Here is an 11,547-nt window from a genome sequence, read left to right on the forward strand (position 1 = left end):
GGTTTTGGCTCAAAACTCCCTCCGCCACTAACCTATCACCCTTTCAGTGTGTGCTAGGTTACCAGCCGGTCCTGGCACCATGGTATCAGAGCCAGATCGAGGCTCCTGCGGTGGATGAATGGTTTCAGCACTCGTAGGAGACATGGGACGCTGCCCATGTGCGTCTCTGCAAAGGGCCATCAGCCGGCAGAAGATGAGTGCCGACTGCCACCGCAGTGAGGCCCATGCACCTGGGGATCGGGTCTGGCTCTCGACCGAAACCTGCCCCATTCACCTGCCCTGCCGGAAGCTGGGTCTGCGGTTTGTGGGGCCATTCAAAGTCCTGAGGAGACTGAACGAGGTTTGCTATAGGTTACAGCTCCCTGTTTACCGTATTAACCATGTGTCTCCTCAGGCCGGTGGTGGCTGGGTCCACTCCACCGGACGCCCTGCATCTCGTCCCCGGGACATCCCGAGGCCGGTGTCGGCACGCTGCTGGAGCCGCGCGTCAAGGGGGGTATTACTATCACGACTTCCACCGAAGTTGTTCTCTCTCCTTGTTCGGGCGGTGTTCGGGCGGTGTTCGGGCGGTGTTCGGGCGGTGTTCGGGCGGTGTTCGGGCGGTGTTCGGGCGGTGTTCGGGCGGTGTTCGGGCGGTGTTCGGGCGGTGTTCGGGCGGTGTTCGGCGGTGTTCGGGCGGTGTTCGGGCGGTGTTCGGGCGGTGTTCGGGCGGTGTTCGGGCGGTGTTCAGCGGTCGACGTCACCGGCTTTCTAGCTGCCACCGATCCATGTTTAATTTTTTCCTTTTGTTTTGTCTGTTTACACACCTGGTTCCCATCTCATAATTATATTCCTTATTTAACCCTCTGGTTTCCATTTCTGTTTGTGCGTCTGACTCCATTTGCTATCTTCTAGACAGACTATGACAGATAAACACAGGATAGGTGTAGTATTTCATCCAACGATAGACTTAATTTCAACCAGTAGAGAATGTGAAACACTTTAAAAGAAGTTAATAATCCAAGTGTTAACAATACATAATACATGCACTGTAAATATTATTATTGTAATTTTATATTATAAATACAAGTTCAATCTGTACTTCAATGCACATCTGGTGTGCATTAACAAAACAGAGGAAGAAAGAGGGGAGGGAGAGGTGTAAAAGACAGAAGGGGAAAGAGGTAAGAACAGAGGAGCAGGGAAGACAGCATATGATTAATGAATCACAGTGCTACCCTAATATTCTCTTAGTTCCCAACAATTACATAATAATGTCTCTAGTGGTGTCTCCTAACCAGCCTTGGGCTCCCAGTTGGCCCAAAAACCTTGGATCATTGTTACTCTAACTTCCGCAACGCATATAAAGCCCTGCCCCGCCCTCCTTTCGGAAAAGCTGACCACGACTCCATTTTGTTGATCCCTGCCTACAGACAGAAACTAAAAAAAGAAGCTCCCACGCTGAGGTCTGTCCAACGCTGGTCCGACCAAGCTGACTCCACACTCCAAGACTGCTTCCATCACGTGGACTGGGATATGTTTCGTATTGCGTCAGATAACAACATTGACGAATACACTGATTCGGTGTGCGAGTTCATTAGAACGTGCGAACATGCATTGAAGATGTCGTTCCCATAGCAACGATTAAAACATTCCCTAACCAGAAACCGTGGATTGATGGCAGCATTCACGTGAAACTGAAAGCGCAAACCACTGCTTTTAATCAGGGCAAGGTGACTGGTAACATGACCGAATACAAACAGTGCAGCTATTCCCTCCGCAAGGCTATCAAACAAGCTAAGCGTCAGTATAGAGACAAAGTAGAATCTCAATTCAACGTCTCAGACACAAGAGGTATGTGGCAGGGTCTACAGTCAATCACGGACTACAAGAAGAAACCAGCCCAGTCACGGACCAGGATGTCTTGCTCCCAGGCAGACTAAATAACTTTTTTGCCCGCTTTGAGGACAATACAGTGCCACTGACACGGCCTGCAACGAAAACATGCGGACTCTCCTTCACTGCAGCCGAGGTGAGTAAGACATTTAAACGTGTTAACCCTCGCAAGGCTGCAGGCCCAGACGGCATCCCCAGCCGCGCCCTCAGAGCATGCGCAGACCAGCTGGCCGGTGTGTTTACGGACATAATCAATCAATCCCTATACCAGTCTGCTGTTCCCACATGGTTCAAGAGGGCCACCATTGTTCCTGTTCCCAAGAAAGCTAAGGTAACTGAGCTAAACGACTACCGCACCGTAGCACTCACTTCCGTCATCATGAAGTGTTTTGAGAGACTAGTCAAGGACCATATCACCTCCACCCTACCTGACCCCTAGAGACCCACTCCAGTTTGCTTACCGCCCAAATAGGTCCACAGACGATGCAATCTCAACCACACTGCACACTGCCTAACCCATCTGGACAAGAGGAATACCTATGTGAGAATGCTGTTCGACTACAGCTCGGCATTCAACACCATAGTACCCTCCAAGCTCGTCATCAAGCTCGAGACCCTGGGTCTCGACCCCGCCTGCAACTGGGTACTGGACTTCCTGACGGGCCGCCCCCAGGTGGTGAGGGTAGGCATTAACATCTCCACCCCGCTGATCCTCAACACTGGGGCCCCACAAGGGTGCGTTCTGAGCCCTCTCCTGTACTCCTGTTCTGCGTAGCCACGCATGCCTCCAACTCAATCATCAAGTTTGCGGACGACACAACAGTGGTAGGCTTGATTACCAACAACGACGAGACGGCCTACGGGGAGGAGGTGAGGGCCCTCGGAGTGTGGTGTCAGGAAAATAACCTCACACTCAACGTCAACAAAACTAAGAAGATTATTGTGGACTTCAGGAAACAGCAGAGGGAACACCCCCTATCCACATCGATGGAACAGTAGTGGAGAGGGTAGCAAGTTTTAAGTTCCTCGGCATACACATCACAGACAAACTGAATTGGTCCACTCACACAGACAGCATCGTGAAGAAGGCGCAGCAGCGCCTCTTCAACCTCAGGAGGCTGAAGAAATTCAGCTTGTCACCAAAAGCACTCACAAACTTCTACAGATGCACAATCGAGAGCATCCTGACGGGCTGTATCATCGCCTGGTACGGCAACCGCTCCGACCCACAAGCGTAAGGCTCTCCAGAGGGTAGTGAGGTCTGCACAACGCATCACCGGGGCAAACTACCTGCCCTCCAGGACACCTACACATCTATGTATATACTGTACTCTATACCATCTCCTGTATCTTGCCTATGCTGCTCTGTACCATCACTCATTCATATATCCTTATGTACATATTCTTTATCCCCTTACACTGTGTATAAGACAGTAGTTTTGGAATTGTTAGTTTAATTACTTGTTGGTTATTACTGCATTGTAGGAACTAGAAGCACAAGCATTTCGCTACACTCGCATTAACATCTGCTAACCATGTGTATGTGACAAATACATTTTCATTTGATTTGATGGTTATCTTAAGAGTGGGCGAGGTGGCGATGGGACTGGGGTTTGGCATCCTCTCTCACATCAAAACATACCTGCAGACGAGACAGATGGAGGGAGAAAGAGAGAGGGAGCATGTTTAAGCCTTGTTTTTATTTTTTTATTCTAACATTGTTAGTCATCATAATAATCAGAAGGTGAAATGCAAAACTGACCTTGGATCATTAACTCTGGGACTACTACATCTCTTTAATAATACTTCCTGTATAATAAACTGACCTGGGATCATTAAATCTGGGACTACTACATCTCTTTAATAATACTTCCTGTATAATATAAACTGACCTTGGATCATTAACTCTGGGACTACTACATCTCTTTAATAATACTTCCTGTATAATATAAACTGACCTGGGATCATTAACTCTGGGACTACTACATCTCTTTAATAATACTTCCTGTATAATATAAACTGACCTGGGATCATTAACTCTGGGACTACTACATCTCTCTGTATTTCAATGTAAAGCATCTCTTTAATAATACTTTCTGTTGACCCGACCAAATGACCTCTCACCTCTGATCACGCCTTGCCCTCTATGTAGCCAGTTCAGATGCGGGAGGGGTTGAATTGAATTTATTTTAGGTAACAGACATATACAAGAAAATGTACAATGTGGACGTAGAGGATATCACTTGAAAGTATTCATTAAAACGTTTTGTTTCCATGGTGGTTCTCGATGGTAATAACAATAACATGATTAAAAGACAAAATTACAAACAACCATCAATACATTCATTTATATTGACGTCCTAAAAAGTGGCCCAATTCGCTGCAATTCTCCCTAACCTTAAAAATCAACCATATTCATTTCACATTAAAAACCATTTATTAATTGCACATCATACCGATCCTTCAAATAAATACACCTGACAAGCAGTAGGGGCCACAAGGGACAGTGGGGGTGGTGGTTTCTCTGACTTAGACAACCTTGTACAAATGAAAACCGTTGCTTGCTTTTTAAAACTATTATTTGCTTGATCTCCAAGGGAAGGCTTATTCCATAGACAAATGCCTGTATGGAAAAACGTGCTCCTCGCAGTACTATTTACTCTCTGAATTTTACAAGACATTACACTAGCTCTGGTATTGTGATGATTATACCTGATAACATTATGTGGGTCCTAGGGAAGATATTCAGCATATACCTGATAACATTATACCTGATAACATTATGTGGGTCCTAGGGAAGATATTCAGCATATACCTGATAACATTATGTGGGTCCTAGGGAAGATATTCAGCATATACCTGATAACATTATGTAGGTCTTAGGGGGGGACATTCAGCATATACCCGATAACATTATGTTGGGGGGGGCATTCAGCATATACCAGATAACATTATGTTGGTCCTAGGAAAGATATTCAGCATATACCAGATAACATTATGTAGGGGGGGACATTCAGCACATACCAGATAACATTATGTGGGTCCTAGGAAAGATATTCAGCACATACCCGATAACATTATGTTGGGGGGAAGATATTCAGATAACATTATGTGGGTCCTAGGAAGATATTCAGCATATACCAGATAACATTATGTAGGTCCTAGGGAAGATATTCAGCATATACCAGATAACATTATGTTGGGGGGACATTCAGCATATACCTGATAACATTATGTTGGGGGGGGACATTCAGCATATACCAGATAACATTGTGGGTCCTAGGGAAGATATTCAGCATATACCAGATAACATTATGTGGGTCCTAGGGAAGATATTCAGCATATACCAGATAACATTATGTTGGGGGGGGGGACATTCAGCATATACCTGATAACATTATGTTGGGGGGGGACATTCAGCATATACCAGATAACATTATGTGGGTCCTAGGGAAGATATTCAGCATATACCAGATAACATTATGTGGGTCCTAGGGAAGATATTCAGCATATACCTGATAACATTATGTGGGTCCTAGGGAAGATATTCAGCATATACCTGATAACATTATGTGGGTCCTAGGGAAGATATTCAGCATATACCAGATAACATTATGGGTCCTAGGGAAGATATTCAGCATATACCTGATAACATTATGTGGGTCCTAGGGAAGATATTCAGCATATACCAGATAACATTATGTGGGTCCTAGGGAAGATATTCAGCATATACCAGATAACATTATGTGGGTCCTAGGGGGACATTCAGCATATACCAGATAACATTATGTAGGTCCTAGGGAAGATATTCAGCATATACCTGATAACATTATGTGGGTCCTAGGGAAGATATTCAGCATATACCTGATAACATTATGTAGGTCCTAGGGGAAGATATTCAGCATATACCTGATAACATTATGTGGGTCCTAGGGGAAGATATTCAGCATATACCAGATAACATTATGTGGGTCCTAGGGAAGATATTCAGCATATACCCGATAACATTATGTGGGTCCTAGGGAAGATATTCAGCATATACCCGATAACATTATGTAGGTCCTAGAGGGGGAGGGGGGACATTCAGCATATACCAGATAACATTATGTGGGTCCTAGGGAAGATATTCAGCATATACCCGATAACATTATGTAGGTCCTAGAGGGGAGGGGGACATTCAGCATATACCAGATAACATTATGTGGGTCCTAGGGAAGATATTCAGCATATACCCGATAACATTATGTGGGTCCTAGGGAAGATATTCAGCATATACCCGATAACATTATGTGGGTCCTAGGGAAGATATTCAGGAGGGAACATTCAGCATATACCAGATAACATTATGTAGGTCCTAGGGAAGATATTCAGCATATACCTGATAACATTATGTAGGTCCTAGGGAAGATATTCAGCATATACCTGATAACATTATTTTGCATGACCTGCATTCTCTTGTTCAGCTTTTTTTGATAGCCCACTATACCAAGCAGCGCAGGCATATGCAAAATTACACTGAATCAAGGTTGAGACAAGCGGTTTCTTAACTTTGATGTTAAAATATCTAGTGTTACGATAGAAATGTTAATTTGTTTGCCATTTTAGAAAGAATTTTAAGCAGCAATCAGGTCTTCAGAAAGGGATTGATCTCGGGACACGGAGACAATGTGTTGATCCTTCCCCTTTATCTTGTCAGCCCTAAGCAATCTACGTTTTGTTCCAAACAAAATCGATTCAGTTTTTCACAAATGTCGCGACAATTTGTTGTCAGTCAAGCAATCTCTAACAAAATGCAATTCCTGTCCGATTGAAACAGTCATTTTCTGTGCCCACTGCTGACACATCGAGTATCTCATCTCTAGATTGCACCCATCATCCCTGCTTGTGTCCCGTATCCCAATGTTTGGCACCGCATTTAAACGGCATACAAGCGAAATGTGACTTTGATACTTTACAGCTTCATCATACAACAAGGGGATTTGATAGCTCCACACTATGTGAACAAACAAACTACAAATGTCGCAAGCCAACCCTTTATTTAACTAGGCAAGTCAGTTAAGAACAAATTCTTATTTTCAATGACGGCCTGGGAACAGTGGGTTAACTGCCTTGTTCAGGGGCAGACCGACAGATTTGTACTTTGTCAGCTCTGGGATTTGAACTTGCAACCTTCCGGTTACTAGTCCAGCGCTCTAACCACTAGGCTACCCTGCCACCCCTTATTGAGAAAATAAGGTAGTTAAATAGACAGTCAACCTGAATCTGTGTGTGTGGCCTCACCTGGTGTCCACACGAAGTGGCTGCGGACTTTAGGCTGAAAAACATGCACAGACACACGAGGACAAACAATACAACGTAGTTATAGAAATAATGAAGTGTCTTACTGTTCTCCATGGTTGGCCCTCTTGCCTATTCTCCATGGTTGGCCCTCTTGCCTATTCTCCATGGTTGGCCCTCTTGCCTATTCTCCATGGTTGGCCCCTCTTGCCTATTCTCCATGGTTGGCCCCTTGCCTATTCTCCATGGTTGGCCCTCTTGCCTATTCTCCATGGTTGGCCCTCTTGCCTGTTCTCCATGGTTGGCCCTCTTGCCTGTTCTCCATGGTTGGCCCTTGCCTGTTCTCCATGGTTGGCCCTCTTGCCTGTTCTCCATGGTTGGCCCTCTTGCCTATTCTCCATGGTTGGCCCCCTTGCCTGTTCTCCATGGTTGGCCCTCTTGCCTGTTCTCCATGGTTGGCCCTCTTGCCTGTTCTCCATGGTTGGCCCTCTTGCCTGTTCTCCCCTCTTGCCTGTTCTCCATGGTTGGCCCTCTTGCCTGTTCTCCATGGTTGGCCCTCTTGCCTGTCTCCATGGTTGGCCCCCTTGCCTATTCTCCATGGTTGGCCCCTTGCCTGTTCTCCATGGTTGGCCCTCTTGCCTATTCTCCATGGTTGGGCCTGTTCTCCATGGTTGGCCCTCTGCCTATTCTCCATGGTTGGCCCTTGCCTGTTCTCCATGGTTGGCCCTCTGCCTGTTCTGTTCTCCATGGTTGGCCCCCTTGCCTGTTCTCCATGGTTGGCCCCCTTGCCTATTCTCCATGGTTGGCCCCTTGCCTATTCTTGGTTGGCCCCTTGCCTATTCTCCATGGTTGGCCCCCTTGCCTATTCTCCATGGTTGGCCCCTTGCCTATTCTCCATGGTTGGCCCCCTTGCCTATTCTCCATGGTTGGCCCCCTTGCCTATTCTCCATGGTTGGCCCTCCATGGTTGGCCCTTGCCTATTCTCCATGGTTGGCCCCCTTGGTTGGCCCTTGCCTATTCTCCATGGTTGGCCCCTTGCCTATTCTCCATGGTTGGCCCCTTGCCTCTCCATGGTTGGCCCCTTGCCTATTCTCCATGGTTGGCCCCCTTGCCTATTCTCCATGGTTGGCCCCCTTGCCTATTCTCCATGGTTGGCCCCCTTGCCTATTCTCCATGGTTGGCCCCCTTGCCTATTCTCCATGGTTGGCCCCCTTGCCTATTCTCCATGGTTGGCCCCCTTGCCTATTCTCCATGGTTGGCCCCTTGCCTATTCTCCATGGTTCTCTTGCCTATTCTCCATGGTTGGCCCTCTTGCCTATTCTCCATGGTTGGCCCCCTTGCCTATTCTCCATGGTTGGCCCCCTTGCCTATTCTCCATGGTTGGCCCTCTTGCCTATTCTCCATGGTTGGCCCTCTTGCCTATTCTCCATGGTTGGCCCCCTTGCCTATTCTCCATGGTTGGCCCCCTTGCCTATTCTCCATGGTTGGCCCTCTTGCCTATTCTCCATGGTTGGCCCCCTTGCCTATTCTCCATGGTTGGCCTTGCCTATTCTCCATGGCTTCCATGGTTGGCTCTTGCCTATTCTCCATGGTTGGCCCTTGCCTAATGGTTCCCTCTTGCCTATTCTCCATGGTTGGCCTCTTGCCTATTCTCCATGGTTGGCCCTCTGAGCCTGCTTACTCCAACACAATCCATCAATCCTATTCTCCATGGTTGGCCCTCTTCCTATTCTCCATGGTTGGTTGTTCTACATTTTTTTCAAATTGGCCCTCTTAAAATAACTCTGTTCTGCCCTCTTGCCTATTCTCCAGACATGGTCACACCATGAAGGTGGAAGAAGCCACAGTTATACACCAGCCTGCTTACTAAACAGCATCCATCAATCTTACCTAAACAGCACATTTTTTTCAAATTTACCTAAACAGCACCCTTACCTAAACAGCACCTTTACCTAAACAGCACCTTTACCTAAACAGCACCTTTACCTAAACAGCACCCTTACCTAAACAGCACCCTTACCTAAACAGCACCCTTACCTAAACAGCACCCTTACCTAAACAGCACCCTTACCTAAACAGCACCTTTACCTAAACAGCACCTTTACCTAAACAGCACCTTTACCTAAACAGCACCCTTACCTGAGAAATTGAAAGAAACTGGGAATTGAATAACTGCAGTTGACATAGTCAAGTAAATGAAAGAATAGTCTTATTGCAATGTGAATGGCTCTTCAAAGAGCCTTTGGTTGTGCATAGTGTAGTCTATGGTGTTGCCAGGAAACAGCACCCTCTTCAAAGAAGTAGGAGGTGAAGATCTCCTGCACCCGGATTGCCTCTTCCTGTGTTGTTGGATCCCATCCATGAAACATCCTGCAGAGCAGCAGACTTCCTCTGGGACACGGCGGCGAGCTGCAGATCCTCTCCTGGTCCTCGTGTCCATCCTCATGAAGTTACGCAGGACACAGGTAGCCTGCACACACCTGAATTTCCCCAGGAGACAGTCCCAGATGGCCCTGGTCACCCAACCTTGCAGTGCCCTGGTCACCCGACCGTGCAGTGCCCTGGTCACCCGACCTTGCAGTGCCCTGGTCACCCGACCGTGCAGTGCCCTGGTCACCCGACCGTGCAGTGCCCTGGTCACCCGACCGTGCAGTGCCCTGGTCACCCGACCGTGCAGTGCCCTGGTCACCCGACCGTGCAGTGCCCTGGTCACCCGACCGTGCAGTGCCCTGGTCACCCGACCGTGCAGTGCCCTGGTCACCCGACCGTGCAGTGCCCTGGTCACCCGACCGTGCAGTGCCCTGGTCACCCGACCGTGCAGTGCCCTGGTCACCCGACCTTGCAGTGCCCTGGTCACCCGACCTTGCAGTGCCCTGGTCACCCGACCTTGCAGTGTCCTGGTCACCCGACCTTGCAGTGTCCTACACGGTAACTGTAGGCAACCGTTTTGAAGTCATCTCCAGTTATAAGGTATCTGTAGGAATATGGAACATAATGTCATTGTTCGACTTTAACAAAACCAGGTCATTGTGGGTTACTAAAGTATAATATCCCTGATAACAAATCATGATAATATTGGATAGACAGATGCATGTAAACACACATGTGCATGTAAACACACATGTGCATGTAAACACACATGTGCATGTAAACACACATGTGCATGTATAGCATGTGACAACAGCAGGATCACATGGCCACCTCTAATGGGCTGTTCTGCTGGCTTCTCTGCGGGGGTGGCCACCTCTGTAATGGGCTGTTCTCTGTCACAAGACAGTCTGTTCCTCTCCTCCAGCAGTCTGTTCCTCTCCTCCAGCAGTCTGTTCCTCTCCTCCAGCAGTCTGTTCCTCTCCTCCAGCAGTCTGTTCCTCTCCTCCAGCAGTCTGTTCCTCTCCTCCAGCAGTCTGTTCCCCTCCTCCAGCAGTCTGTTCCTCTCCTCCAGCAGTCTGTTCCTCTCCTCCAGCAGTCTGTTCCTCTCCTCCAGCAGTCTGTTCCTCTCCTCCAGCAGTCTGTTCCCCTCCTCCAGCAGTCTGTTCCCCTCCTCCAGCAGTCTGTTCCTCTCCTCTACTGCTTGTCTACAGTTGCAGACATGTTTCTCTCCACCTTCAGCTCTCCGGGTCTGGTTGAGGGGTTGTTGTTGAGCTGGACTGTTTTTTGTGCTGACTCTCAATCTCCTCTCCTTCTCTCGTTCATATTATGGGGACATACAGGGTACGAAGTGTGTAGAGGGTCATATATAATAATCTATTGATTGATGAATTGATTGGTTGATTGATTGATAAGGCCTGATGACGTTATTCTAGTCCTATACCTCCATCGTGAGTTAGGAGGAGGAGGAGGTGTGGTGAGCTTTAGTGTTAATACTGGAGAAAGGCCTGTCCCAGTCTCCTCTATATGTACCACTAATGTAAATGTAAATATCAAAACAGATACCAAACATTAAGAAACTATAAGGAAGAGAAGAGTAACTGCAATGAAATAAACCAGAGACCTGTGGAAAGAAGCCCCTGATCTCCTCGTGTCCACCAGCAGGGGAGGACACAACACAGCTCAGGCTCAGGACACAACACAACACCTCAGCTCAGGACACAACACAACACCTCAGCTCAGGACACAACACAACACCTCAGCTCAGGACACAACACAACACCTCAGCTCAGGACACAACACCTCAGCTCAGCACAACACCTCAGCTCAACACAACACCTCAGCTCAGGACACAACACCTCAGCTCAGGACACAACACCTCAGCTCAGGACACAACACCTCAGCTCAGGACACAACACAACAGCTCAGGACACAGCTCAGACACAACACAACAGCTCAGGACACAACACAACTCAACAACACCTCAGCCAGGACACAACACCTCAGCTCAGGACACAACACCTCAGC

At 47.6% G+C, this 11,547-nt stretch overlaps 1 protein-coding gene and 1 long non-coding RNA gene across 2 annotated transcripts in view; one reads left to right on the forward strand and one right to left on the reverse strand.

Moving 5' to 3' along the window:
* LOC118381079 (LHFPL tetraspan subfamily member 3 protein-like) overlaps positions 1 to 11,142 on the forward strand; it is a 100,418-nt gene extending 89,276 nt beyond the window's left edge. The window contains exon 5 of the transcript XR_008067028.1: positions 10,992 to 11,142. The gene's annotated coding sequence lies outside the window, so the exon portion shown is untranslated. The remainder of the gene's footprint in view (positions 1 to 10,991) is intronic.
* LOC127908365 (uncharacterized) lies at positions 9,740 to 10,992 on the reverse strand. Its single transcript, XR_008067029.1, has 3 exons — positions 10,354 to 10,992; positions 10,039 to 10,126; positions 9,740 to 9,990 (listed from the first exon to the last, which is right to left on the reverse strand). It is a non-coding gene; the product is annotated as an uncharacterized LOC127908365 (long non-coding RNA).
* Positions 11,143 to 11,547: the final 405 nt, after the last annotated feature.

Source organism: Oncorhynchus keta, chromosome 17, assembly GCF_023373465.1.
Source record: "Oncorhynchus keta strain PuntledgeMale-10-30-2019 chromosome 17, Oket_V2, whole genome shotgun sequence".
Lineage (NCBI taxonomy): Eukaryota > Metazoa > Chordata > Actinopteri > Salmoniformes > Salmonidae > Oncorhynchus > Oncorhynchus keta.